The following is an 11010-nucleotide window of genomic DNA, read 5'->3' on the forward strand; positions in this document are numbered from 1 at the left end:
CTGCATGTGGTTGTCCAATTTTCCCAATAGCATTTGTTGAAGAGAAGGTTTTTTTTTTTTCCATTCGATATTATTTCCTGCTTTGTTGAAGATTAGTTGACCATATAGTTGTGGGTCCATTTCTGGGTTCTCTATTCTGTCCCTTTGATCTATGTATCTGTTTTTGTGTCAGTACCATACTGTCTTGATGACTACAGCTTTGTAATACAGCTTGAAGTCCAGAATTGTGATGCCTCCAGTTTTGGTTTTCTTTCTCAACATTCCTTTGGCTACTTAGGATCTTTTCTGGTTCCATACAGATGTTAGAATTGTTTATTCTAGCTCTGTGAAAATACTGGTATTATTTTGATAGGGATTGCATTGACTATGTAAGTCGCTTTGGGTACTATAGACACTTTAACAGTATTTGTTCTTCCAATCTGTGAGCATGGGTTGTTTTTCCATTTATTTGTGTCTTCTTCAATTTCTTTCATAAGTGTTCTAGAGTCTTCAGAGGATATTGGTCTGTAATTCTCCTTTATAGTGGGATCTTTGTCTGGTTTTGGAATCAAGGTAATGCTGGCCTTTAGAATAAGTTTGGAAGTTATCCTTCCATTTCTATTTTATGGGAAAGTTTCAGAAAAATAGGTATTAATTCTTATTTAAATGTTTGGTAGAATTACCGTAAGGAGCCATCCAACCCTGGACTCTTATTTGCTGGGAGAGTTTTGATTACTGATTCCAATTCTTTGCAGGTTATGAGTCTGTTTGGATTTTCTATTTCTTCCTGATTCAGTTTTGGTAGTTTATATGTTTCTAGGAATTTATCCATTTCTTCCAGATTGCCAAATTTGTTGGCATTTAATTGCTCATAATATAGTCTTATAATTGTTTGTATCTCTGGGGTGTTGGTTGTGATCTCTCCTTTTTCATTCATGATTTTATTTATTTGGGTCCTTTCTCTTTTCTTTTTGATATGACTGGCTAGAAGTTTATCAATTTTGTTAATTCTTTCAGAGAATCAGCTCCTAGTTTCATTGATCTGTTCTGTTGTTTTTTTAAATTCTTTATCATTTATTTCTTCTCTAATCTTTATTATTTCTTTTCTCCAACTGGAATTAGGCTTTATTTGTTGCTCTTTTTCCATCTCCTATAGGTGTAAGGTTAGGTTGTGTATTTGAGACTTTTCTTGCTTCTTGAGGTAGGCCTATATTGTTATACACTTCCCTCTTAGGACTGCCTTTACTGCATCTCAAAGATTTTGGACTGTTGTGTTTTTCTTTTCATTTGCTTCCATGTATATTTAAATTCTTCTTTAATTTTCTGGTTAACCCATTCATTCTTTAGTAGGATGTTTTTTAACCTCCTTGTATTTGTGGTCTTTACAAATTTTTTCTTGTGGTTGACTTCAAGTTTCATAGTAAATACTTAATCTTTTAAAATAGATAAAGGTAAAGATGGAACATTTCAGAGAGTCACATCGAAAATCTTATTTTTCTCTTTAGCTATGTAATCATGGGAAAAGGAAGGATATGTGTGCTTGAGGGGCAAGGGAATGGAATGTTTTGGTTTGCTCTCTCTATAGCATTTTGCATAGTTAACAATTGTCTTTTTCTGGAAACTTTATCCTTTTGCCTTTCATAACCATGTTTGTATTCTCTACTTTTGGGCAATCTCCTTTGCTATCTCTATATCTTTGCTCATTGTTCTAAAATTCTAGTGTTTTTCAGCATTCTATCTTCTCCTTATCTTCTTTTATCTGGTTTACCTAGGTAATATTATTCACAAATGTACTTTCTAACTTAGCACATATCTTCTTCCTCCAAAATGACCCTCATGATAAATCATAACTGTGAATAACATTTCCCATTACAAATATTGATACTGAACAAATCCCAAACATTCAGCAGCTTATTTTGCAATACAAAATAATTTCTTAGTATTATGATAGTCCAATGAGGACAGGTATTCATGACCAGGAGATAGCATTCTTTCCTGATTTGATTCAGGTGTGTGTATGTATGTATGCTTCACTTCTACTCAAGTGAAGTTCTATGAAAATCAAGTGTTCTTTAACACTCATCTATCTTCTCACCTAGATAAAACAGAACTTAATGGGGCATAGCTAAATAATGAAGAATCCTATTGATGCATATTAACTCAAGAAATTTCCTCTAAGGGGCACCTCAGTGGCTCAGTGGTTGAGCATCTGCATTCACCTCAGGTCATGATCTTGGGGTCCTGGGATCAAGTCCCACCTTGGGCTCCCCACAGGGAAGCCTAGTTCTCCTCTGCCTGTGTCTCTGTGTCTCTCATGAATAAATAAAATCTTTTAAAAAAGGAAATTTCCTCTAAAACAACTAGGTGTTTGTTCATGGACAGATTATTTATAGGAAATCTTTAAAGATGACTTGTTGTTTATCAGTGGAGTCAGTGGAGGTACTATGGCCATGCAGTTGTTGAGGGTAATTAGAAGTAACGTCATGAAATCTGCACAGGTCTGGGATGAGGGTGCTCAATACAGTACGGCTGGGTTGTTTTCTTGTTTTTGTTGTTACTGTTTTCCCAGAAAACATATTCTCATGAAATTAAAAAAAAAAAAAGCTGTATTTATTATGAGAGTCTTATTGAAAAGTCAAAGGCAGAGGTGCCTATGTGGCCCAGTTCATTAAGCTACTGACTCTTGATTTTGGCTCAGATCATGATCTCAGAGTTGTGAGATCAAGCCCTGTGTCCAGCTCTGTACTGGGCATAGAGCCTGCTTAAGATTCTCTCCCTTTGCCGCTCTCCCCCACTCCCTGTGGTGCTCTCTCTCTCTAAAAACAAACAAACAAACAAACAAACAAACAAACAAACATACCTGAAGACATGATGATAAAGGTTATATGACCATCCTATGATTTATCAAATTTATATTCCACTAGGGAATTCATCCCTGACATTCCCAACACATCTAAGTACTTAATCTTTTGGAATATTTAAAGACAGAACTATAGAATATTAAAAAATAAATCTTTAATATATGTCTATCCATCTAGAAACAAATTATTTAGAAAATTGTGGGAGAAATTGTGATTATAGTTTGGATCTCATCATTTTTATTATCTCTCTTTTGTTGTAATCACTGCTTGGGAAAGGAAAATAGTTCTTGGTAATAAAGTAATGTCATTGTTATCATACTTTATTGATCTATGCCATTGTTGGAAACTGCACTGCAGTGTTCACGGCCAAGAAGATCCCAGGTACTGACTCACAGGAACAGAAGAGAGGAGAGGGGATGGGGCCATCATTCTTGTAATGCATTGTAATGTACACAGTGTGATTGTGCATCTCATATATGGCAAGCATTATCTTAGACTCCAGGGAGACAAAGTCACAGGTCTCAGTGTCTTTAACATTATATACTGTAAAAACAAGTACTTACTGAACTGTTTTATAAATGTGACACCAGAAATAAGAAAAAAGTACACGTATTTGGAAGCACAAGAATCATAAATTTTGCTGGGAGGAGTGAGGAAAAGTATTCTAGAGGATATGTGTTCTGTCTCCAACCTAGTCTCTAATGGTGGGAGCTGAGGGACTGTGCTAGAGGCACAGGAAAAGACTTTATCGTGACCATTAAGGAATTCAGGTTGTTGGGTTTTTTTTTTTTTTTGATTTTTGATTTTTTAAGTCTATATTTAATTTTATTATTTTTTTATTATAAATTTATTTTTTATTGGTGTTCAATTTGCCAACATATAGAATAACACCCAGTGCTCATCCCATCAAGTGTCCACCTCAGTGCCCATCACCCAGTCATCCCTACCCCCCACCCATGATTTCACCTGATAACGTGACACTCCTCAGATTCCTGATCTACCAATTAGGGGCTAAAAAGTAAAAGCAGGGACTACGATATGTGTATGCATTTGAGGGCATTCATTTCATTGCTTTCCTCATAAATAATTTTAAACTAAAGTGGCCTGATTATCCAAATTTTTTGAGTATTTAAAATTATTTATTTTATCATTATGCACAATGAAAGAAAGCATTATAGAGAGCAGAGTCCTTTCCCACCATAAAAGTATTTACACCCATATATTTAGCTAGAAACACTAACTAGAAGAGGTACTGGTATATTCCATTTGTAATAATTTCTCTACAGCAAACAGTTGTCTTACACTTGGAGCATGTTGAAAAAAAATTGACTCGTAGGTCTTTTTTTTTTTTTTTTTTTTTTTGAGTCTCAATCACTAAGAGCTCAAGGTACTCTGAGAGAATCCTGGTGTCCTAGATGGTCTGATGAATGCATTAAAAATCAAGCAATGTATTTGTATTCTGAAAATACTCTTATATCCATATAAATGCTGCTTGAGTTGTGGAGCTCACATCTCTCCTACTGGCACGATGACACGTGAAGAACATCTGTTATGAAAGCTTCACGCCAATTTTGTTCTGTTCCTTTTTCATTAGCTGCTGTGCCTCCTTCTCCATTTTCTTCCTCTGTTGTTCTGCTGCTCTCTATTCTCTGTCTGCTATCTTCTCCTGCCTCAGAACTTCTTCTACTTGCCAGGCTGCATCTTCTTCTTCTTCCCATGCATTGGTATTTTTCTGCCAAGTATCTAAGTCACCTAATTCAGGAGATTGATGAATAAAAGGCATATCTTATGTAGCTGCTAATCTACTAGAGAAACCTGTACTACCATCTGGAATGCCAAAATTTAATGGTTCTCTCTTCTTCTTTTCTGAGTTTTCCTTATAGTTGGTGTCATGTCCTTAAAATAGTCAGGTTCCAGTTGTTCCAAAGCATTTTGTTGTGTTGCTACATTCCCATTCCCTCCTTCAATCTTTACACTTGTGGGGGCATCTTCATCCCAGGAAGTCCACTCTTCAACATCAGTCTGTTTAGGAACTGATGAATAATCAACTGTAGTTGGCAAAGTTATTTGGTCTCCACTTAATATTGCCGTCCTCTGCCAGATCTGCATATTAATCTCTTTAGGAATGAGAATACTGTTGCAAGGCAGGTGCAAACTTTAAATAACTGAAACTGTGTGATAGCCATGGTGGGACTCAAAACATGCCCCTCCCCCTCCCCACCCCATAACTATCCAAATTTTAAATATCATCTAAGGAGACTTATCAAAGAGCAGCTGTAACTTTTATGTATATTATGAAGTGTTTCATTGTATTTGCTGAGGATTTTACAACTTCTAATGTATACCACAGGAGACAGGTTTTTTGGTTAATCACTAAAAAAGTTTTTGGTTAATCACTAAAAAAATTTTCGGTTAATCACTAAAAAAATTTTTAGTAAAATCAAATATATATTGATTGCATTTTGTTTTGATTAATCTAATTACGTTTTTGAAAAGTGGTACAGGTAGCTGTGTACAAATCAAGCTGAGGTTAGGAGACTTAGCAAACCAGTTCAAAGGCTGCTGTTTGAAACCACATAAGGTGATAAAAATTTGAATTAAGATGGCACATGGAGAAAAAAATATTGATGAGACATGTCAAAGAGCAGGAGAAAGAGATGTGTTAAAGAATGAGAGGAATAGACTTTGGGGGAAGACAGCAGAGTAGGAGTGAGTCAGTCAGAGAAAGACAAACATTACCCACCACCCCTCACCATGATTCTGTCTCTAGGTTTTTTACCCAATCATCATCTCCTGTTAAATTTCCAGTCACTCCATCATTGATCTGTTTAAAACTGAACTCAGAATTTTCACCCCAGATTTAAACTTAGTCCTTATTCCCTGCAGGGCAGACATTTGAGAGTTAAGCCATCCTCATTTTCCCTCTTTTCTTCACCTTCATGTCTCATCTCCAGTTGAACTTTCTAAGAATACATTCCCTCCTTTTTATTCTTCCAATCACTTCTTACTTTAGCTTCTCTCTCTCTTTTTTTAAAATATTTTATTTATTTATTTGAGAGAGAGAGAGAGAGAGAGAGAAAGAGAGAGTGCACATGTAAGTAGGGAGAGGGGCAGAGGGACAAGCAGACTCCCTACTGAACCTGGAGCCCAATTCCAGGATCCATCCCAGGACCTAGAGATCATGACCTAAGCCAAAATCAAGAATTGGGTCCTTAACTGAGCCACCCAAGTACCCCCTTACTTTAGCTTCTTATTGATTTCCAGCTTTAATCATTAACCACAGATTTAGGGGTTACTATGTGCCCAACACTGTGTTAAGCACGGTATCTGTTCTACTTTGTTTGGTTCCCACAACAGCTCTACAAAATAGGCTTAGATTATTTACAAGATGTTAATAATCTTGTCAAAGGACATAAAGCTATTAAGGAACCTCAGTTGGAACCCAAAATAGTTTTATTTCTGGATTCAATTAGCTCTTTTCTGTAACGAAAGAAAATATGGCTTTCAAAGTAACCAGTTGCTAGATTCATTTAGCTAATGAATCCAAGTTCCAAATATACATTAATGCTTTTCAATAACTGAATCAAGTACCAAATTTTTTTCCTTTATTATGCACATTTATATTGACAAAACTTGTTCATCTTTTTTTTTTAAGATTTATTTATTTATTTATGATAGATATAGAGAAAGAGAGAGAGGTAGAGACACAGGAGGAGGGAGAAGCAGGCTCCATGCCGGGAGCCTGACATGGGACTCTATCCCGGGATTCCAGGATCGTGCCCTGGGCCAAAGGCAGGCGCCAAACTGCTGAGCCACCCAGGGATCCCCTTGTTCATCTTTTTAAAAAACTGATGTAACTTTAAAGGAAGCATATTGGTTTCAAAACTCCCATCCAAGTTAAGTAAATTCACTACCTCTTCTGTTAACCCATGATTATTAAAGTTGAATTCAAAGGAATATTGAGTAAATTGAAAATCAACTCTAAATATCCTAATATCAACAATGTATCCTTCAAATATTTCTTGTAGTTTTTATGGTCAATTTGTGTAATGCTGTGAATCAGTTTAAAGCTTCTTCATATTGATTCATGTTAAATAATATGTAAAATCATTATTATTGATTCATTATGCAGAGACTTAATTGCAACATATATTCTTGAACATATCTGGTTCACAGACAAGCTTTTCCTTTCTTGTAGCTTCAAATTTAGTTCATTCATATGTAATGTGATATAACAGCAAGAAAATATAGATCAGACTTCCAAGTTTTATGTTTGGATTTTAAATATTTGCCAAGCATTCCTTTTCTTTCAAGAAAATATTGAATTGGAATTGACAATGCAGTTAATCTTTGTACAACTCTTCCACAATTCAACCAACAAACACTGGTAGAGAACACGAGATGATTAAATTAATTGTTTTCTATTTATTTTAGTGATTCCAAAAATTTTTGATGGCTCATTGCATTGCATATATTCCCCGAATGATTTTAAATTCAATAAATGCTATGGCAATGTTCATAGTTTGCTTTAGAATACTGGGGCATATGTATTTTCATTATGTATCACAGGTAGAAACAAAGCAGAAAGGGATGAATGTTTCTTGTTTTAAAATTTCAGTAAATCAGGGATCCCTGGGTGGTGCAGCGGTTTGGCGCCTGCCTTTGGCCCAGGGCGCGGTCCTGGAGACCCGGGATCGAATCCCACGTCGGGCTCCCGGTGCATGGAGCCTGCTTCTCCCTCTGCCTGTGTCTCTGCCTCTCTCTCTCTCTCACTGTGTGCCTATCATAAATAAATAAAAATTAAAAAAAAATAAAATAAAAAAATAAATAAAATTTCAGTAAATCAGGACTTTTGGCTTAACAAAATTGGAACACCTGTTGTGACAGAAACTAATGTTTCATATCTAAAATTTTGGGGCTGACATGAAATTCAAAAATATCTATGGTACTAGTTCCATTTGTTAGGCCATGAATTGAGTATATTTCGTCATAAATATGGATATCCTTTGAGAAATACATATTAAATGTTACTTTGGCAATGGTTTTACATCACACTGCTCATCTACAGACAAGAGACTAAAGACAAGTTTGAATCAGTTGATCCTTGATGTTACAGAAAGGTCTTGCATTTCATGTGCGATTGTTTTGTAGCTTAACTGAAATCTCTCACTTTTTGTGAAATATCTTTTAAAAGTCTTTCTTCATAATTTTCTACCAAATTTTCATAATTGGAATAGTAATATATTTCCCATTTCTCCATCTAAAAATTATTTGTGTGTGTGTGTAAGAACCAAGCTATTTTATTGTTGGCTAAAGTTAAAAGCTTAGGTTCTTTTAAAATTATTTTAAAAATATTTTTGCACATTTAATTCTAGTTCTAGCTGACGAATTTTATCAATTCTTTTTAACTTTTGGGAGGGAATAACTTGTCAAAATCACTATGTATTTGCTGAAATTGTCTCTTAATATTATAACTTTCTTTTTTCTTTCTCTTTCATTTTTTAAAAGATTTATGTGTGTGAGAGAGAGAGAATGAGAAAGAGGGAGGGGGCAGAAGGAGAGGGAAAGAGAAGCAGACTCCTTGCTGAGTCTGGACCCAGGGCTGGATCTCAGGACCCTGAGATCATGACCTGAGCCTAAGGCAGACGTTTAACTGACTGAGCCAGCTAGATGCCCCTAAATGTTATTTTTCTTTACACAAAGATAGATATTTTGTATTGCTCTGCCACAGCAAAATATAATTTCCACTTATCATAAAATTTGCAACATTTTCTTCAAGTATCTTTTATTCTCTACTATTCTAGTTGTTTAAGCTTCTGCATCTCTATTCTATCCTGTATCAATATTATGCCTTCATTTTTAATGTAAAAATTTGTTGTTTACATATTTATTTGTTGTAAACATATTTATTGTTTATCAGGAAAAATGGGGGAAATAATATACAAAGAAATACAATGAAAAATAATCACTAGAACTTATCGATCCCTTGACAATGACTAGATTGGCAATATGTTCGTGTTTAATACTAGAATCAATGCACATACTTTTTTTAAAAGTAGTTTCCATGCCCAACCTGGGACTTGAACTCACAACCTTGAGATCAAGAGTCACATGCTCTACAGACTAAGCCATTTAGATACTCCAATGCACATACTTGATAAGAAACTACAATATAATGATAATATTTTATGTCACAGATTGACAAACTTCTGGGAAGGTCCAGATAGTATATATTTCAGGCTATGATAGCTGGATAAGAGTCAAAGTCAAGAATACTATGTAAATACTTATATAAAAAGAGAGAAAGTAAATTTCCACAATTTGTATTAATGAAATTCAAAAGATAATATAATAATAATTGACTAAAATATCTGGTGTAGGGCAGCCCGGCTGGCTCAGCGGTTTGGCACCACCTTCAGCCCAGGGCATTATCCTGAAGACCTGGGTTTGGGTCCCGTGTTGGGCTCCCTGCATGGAGCCCGCTTCTCCCTTAGCCTGTGTCTCTGCCTCTCTCTCTCTCTCTCTCTCTCTCTCTCTGTGTCTCTCATGAATAAATAAATAAAATCTTTAAAAAAAAATAAAATAAAATATTCTGGTGTAGTATAGGTTCAGTAAGGAGAAAAATGGAATTCTGGAGCAAGGAAGATACCCTTTTCTTATTTGGGATTCAAAGTTAATATTCTCCTCAAAATACAAGCTAATGCTCCTCTGTTAATGTGTTTTAAGACTTAACATATTTCATATTTGAAACTTTGCTTTTCACATAGATACCACTACATATTGTTAACTAACAAGCATATGATTTTAGTTGAGCATACTCATCATTTGGATGGCATTTTTTGCCTTTCAGCAAATCACTACATTGCAGATTCATCACTTCCAATTGAAGTATAAATGGACACTCCTCAATTGCATAATTAAATGGAATTTGAAATATGGAAATATCTTTTGCACTTACATCAAGATTGAAAAAGAAATGCTATCTTAGAACTATAATTTGAGCTCAAAAAAATATATGTTGCAAATTTGTGTAAAAATGGCAATCCCACTTCTCATGTTTACCTTTGACAACATGTATAGTTTATAGAGCAGCTTGACATTACTTGTGATTCAAATGTTAGTTGTTTGTGAAATTACTTTACCACAGTATGTTTCACATATAAGTGTTGTTTTGGCTTGCAATTTTAGGAATTCATTAAGGAACATTTTCAAGTCAGCAACAAAGCTCATTTCAAAGGATGGAATTTGGATCTTAACCTCTTGGTTAGGGGGCTGGCAAAGCATCTTCCTTATACCACTTCTTTATTCTTTCCCTCTATCACTTGCTTTCTTCCTCTGCTAATGGAATTGTTACTCTCCATTTTCTTTACTTTTTTCAAAAATGCCATTTTATACATATATTTGACATAATTTTGTGTAAATTTAAGGCACACAATATGTTAATACATTTATATATTCTAATGTGGTTGCCATTGTGATAATTAGCACCTTAATCATGTTCCATAATTATCCTTTTATTTAGTGGTTGGAATACTTAAGTTCCAATCTCTTAGCAGGTTTGTTATTATAACACAATATTTTTGTCCATATTCATTATACTCTGCCTTAGATTTCTAGGGCTTATAAACTACTCATTCCAAGTTTGTACCCTTAGGCAACATCAATACTCCTCATTTTTCAAAAGAATCATGTTCCATAAATATACTTCCTGAATTTCTTGAATTCTTAAGGAATTTGTTTTGCTCTTTACCTTTTTTAAACTTCTAATCAGAAGTTTTGATTTCTGCCCCAAATACCTTGTAGGTTTGATCAAGTTAGAGATGTCCACAGTTTTGCTAATTTACATATAAACTAATGAAAGTTGTTAAGTAGTTTCCTCACTCGTAGGTTTCACATCAAGTTCTTACTCTTCTTTCAAAGGATCCGAGATGAGAATGAAACACTTTCTAAAGCTTTTATTGGTTGCTTAGCAGTGGATGATGACAGCTGACACCATCTCATGGGTGAATTCTCTGATTTCATACTGATTAAGAGAAGCCAGATTGTCACATTTTTATGATCAAAATGTATTACTCTTCCCATTTCCCATTTTTGTTGAATATGAAATCTTGCATAAATTCCACTTGAGGGCCAAAGTGGATGCAATCATTCATATAATCATTTATGTAAT

At 34.8% G+C, this 11010-nt stretch overlaps 1 pseudogene; it reads right to left on the reverse strand.

The window, feature by feature from the left end:
• Window positions 1-3963: 3963 nt before the first annotated feature.
• On the reverse strand, window positions 3964-5056 carry LOC140616872 (receptor-binding cancer antigen expressed on SiSo cells pseudogene; annotated as a pseudogene).
• Between the last annotated feature and the right edge of the window lie 5954 nt (window positions 5057-11010).

The sequence above is a fragment of the Canis lupus genome, chromosome 25, assembly GCF_048164855.1.
Source record: "Canis lupus baileyi chromosome 25, mCanLup2.hap1, whole genome shotgun sequence".
NCBI classification, from domain to species: domain Eukaryota; kingdom Metazoa; phylum Chordata; class Mammalia; order Carnivora; family Canidae; genus Canis; species Canis lupus.